Source organism: Notechis scutatus, chromosome Z (genome assembly GCF_049901735.1).
Source record: "Notechis scutatus isolate UNSWTSFEM ecotype Mainland chromosome Z, rNotScu1.2, whole genome shotgun sequence".
Lineage (NCBI taxonomy): Eukaryota > Metazoa > Chordata > Lepidosauria > Squamata > Elapidae > Notechis > Notechis scutatus.
In genome coordinates, this window is record NC_142025.1 from 22463995 (window position 1) to 22467511 (window position 3517).

Here is a 3517-nt window from a genome sequence, read left to right on the forward strand (position 1 = left end):
CAAGGATGTTCAAGAATAAATCAGAAAAATGTTGAAAATGTCATCAGATACCTGGATCGTATTATCATATGTGGTGGATATGTGTGGAAGCCAAAAGATACTGAACTAAAATTCATACATGGCTGGAAAAAATGACAAAACGGCATATAGATTTTAAACCAGAGATATTTTTAATTGGGTATCTTACCTGAAGAATACAGTAGAGAATTGTCTTATTTGATTATAAATGTTTTAACAGCAGCCCGAATTGTATTTGCTAAAAATTGGAAAAGTGAAAAAATTCTGATAGAAGAGGAAGTGATTAAGAAAATAATGGAATGTGTAGAAATAAATAAATTGACATTAGAAATTAGAGAGAAAGAAGATAAACAATATTATGAAATATGGGGTTTATTTTATCAATGGCTAGATAAGAAAATAGGAAAATAAAATACATCACAATATGTAATAAAACAGTAAAGATAAGATAATGTAATGATACATTATTACTGAATATAATGATCATAATGGAATATAAGATAATATAAATTAGATTTTGTAAAAGTTTTTGCTTGAAAAGGATGACGTGAATTTATAATTATAATCTAATAAGGAGATAATAATAATATAATATATATAGTTGATTTACATAATAAGAAGTTTAAACTAGAACAGTTAATATTGTGCACAAAAGATATGTACCTACTGACACACTGTATGTAATGGAAATATGGTTTTATTTGTTTTTTATGTTTGTATTAATGTTTGTTGTCAAAATAAATAAAATTTTAAAAAAATAACCATTCCTTCCTGGGTGAAGATGACAGAGAAGAAGAGTTTCAAGAAGACCCATAACTCTACACAAAGAAAATGCATTTTGATATATCACATTTTTCTTCTTCAGGTGCACTTTTTAACATCAGCAGATAGTAGTGGCTGGGATTATGATATTCTATCTAACAGCTTTATTATGGTGCCTTATATTAGAGATACTTGTCTAGAGACTAAGACTATAAACCTGATATCCCTACGACAGGGGTCAGTAACCTGCGGCTCTGGAGCCACATGTGGCTCTTTCATCCCTCTGCCCAGTCACCGCTTGGTAAAACGTAAAAGTCCACTGCACGAGGAGGAGACTCTATGGTAGGGGAACCAGACTTCCAGTCAGTTCCAGATTGAATGGGAGGCTTCCGGTTGGGGGCTTTGTGGCTCTTTGAGTGTTTAAGGTTGCCAACCCCTACCCTAAGAGAAAGAACCTGTAACATTCAGAAATTGTTTCTACACTGTCTGAGGTTGTTGAAAACTGGAAGGTTTTTAGAGGACCACAAGTTCCCTACTTCTGTCTCCTTAGTGCTGTTATCTAGTCAAGTAATGAAACGTCTTAAGCAGAACAACCAAGCTAAAAGAGCACCAAGGATTTCATAGTTCAATCCTGAGCTATAGATATTCCTTCTATCGGGACTTGTGTATAGCTCCAGTCCCTAAACCAGAATTATTACATGGAGACCACTGGATTTAGAAAAAGTAGTAATCTGGTGCCCAAAATGGCATGTTGACACCTTGAATGTCTGAAATATGACAATCTTGGAATATTTGGAAGAGGCCCTTCCTTTCTCTCCTGTGAAAAGACACTTCTAAAAAGGAATTCTTTCCTTATAATTGCACATATTTTGGTGCCATTTTTACTGAGCCTGGTCATAGCACTGTCTATTAAGATTGGTAAGCCATTTGCAGGAGAGAGTCTACTTCCTCTGCATCTCCAAGTTTCTATCAAAAGCTGAGAAGATAGGTGCATGACTTAAATCTGCCTAATTGTCTGAACAAGGGGCCAGAGACATATCTTTATATGAGCATTCCTCATGATAATGTGACAGGAAAAGTAATGAGATTTCATCCTAGCTATTGCAGAGCATTTCAAGCAGCTAGCTTCAGTAGCAAGGGAATGGCCAGTTGCTAACATGGAATGCAGGAACACAGCTTAGTACTTTATGGCCCACACTGATCATGAGGGCCCCAAACCAACTTCTCCCCTGTTTTGGCTCAGGTTGTTCCTGAATGTGATAACTCTTCTCTCTCTTCCTTCCTCCGTTCCTGCCCACCACATCTTCATGCATATTAATTGTTCTGAACTGACCTCATCAGGCTGATTTTCTAGTTGTTATTTTGCTTGTGCATGCCTGCAGCTTTTTATCCTGTCCTTTTCTTCCTGGAGTTAATTTATATAAGTGAGCCACATAGGACATGATTTATACCCTCTTCAAAAAGAAGTGCATATAATCCATATAAATTCAACCTTGACTGCAGTAGCAGAAGCTTGGTCTGACAATAATATAGCTGCTAACTACTAAACTACAGTCTGTCCTTGGAATCCTTATGTCTATTATTATTTGGGTATCCCTTTCTTTAAATGTCCTAGAGAGATAAAGACTTTAAGCAGATATAGAAAATATATACGAGAATAATAGGTTATAGGACCAAGGAACAGAAATTAGCTGGAACACACAAAGACATGACATAGATTCTGTTTATCCTTCATGATTTTTCCCTCATAACCTTATTTTTTGTTAAAGCCTTTTGTTAAAGGCTGTTGGCTGTTGGAAGAGTGCGAATAATAATATTTTTTCATCTTTATTATTGTTATTTTTTCATTTTTCCACCCATGAACTGAAACAAATAATCATTATATGGCATAGAATCCATCTGTATATTATGTGGCATGGAGCCCATCTGTATATGATTCAGAGAGTAACTCCATTTTTTAAAATCTATTTAACAAAACCAGTCTGGTGGATGAGCAGTTTTGAAGCCTCTGAAGGGATGCTGCAAAGATATATTATCTGCCTTTGTTCCCACCGAGAAATATAATACTCATAATCTCTACCTATATGATATTATGTTTTATTCCATGGATAGCAATATACCTCTTTGCACCTACTTTTTATCTGCATGCCTTTGGAAGGCATCAGTCAATCTTACAAGTATTCCAAAACTTGTAAGATCAACTTATGCCAATAGATATTGAGAAGTGTGAATTACTGTAAATCTCGTCATGTCAATGCTCTATGTACTCCAGTTGCTCTGTTCAATCTAATTCTTTTAGTAAATATTTTTTTAAAAAATGATTTCACTTTATTTTGCAGTGTCTTTATGCAATACCTATTTATTACCTGAATTTTAGGTAAGTATTCCCAAAATACATTTTGCTATTTATTTTTCTTAATGTATACTTTTTTCCTACATAATTTTCCTCCCTTTTTAATATCTACAGTGCAGTTATCTATAATAGGTGCTTTTTCTTCTTTTTATGAGGAAAGTTTGTCCAAAGCATTTATTATTACTTTTAGCACTGATTTCTATATAAAATACCTGAATACAATTTTATCTGATCTTTTCTAGTCAAGAATAATAGAAAGAACTAATTGCTATGACAAACTTAGAATGAGGAGAAGTTACAATTTAGCAAAATATGGTACTTTGAATCAATAAAACATACTACAGATTTCTTTCACAGGTCTAATAATCATAATATCATATCAGC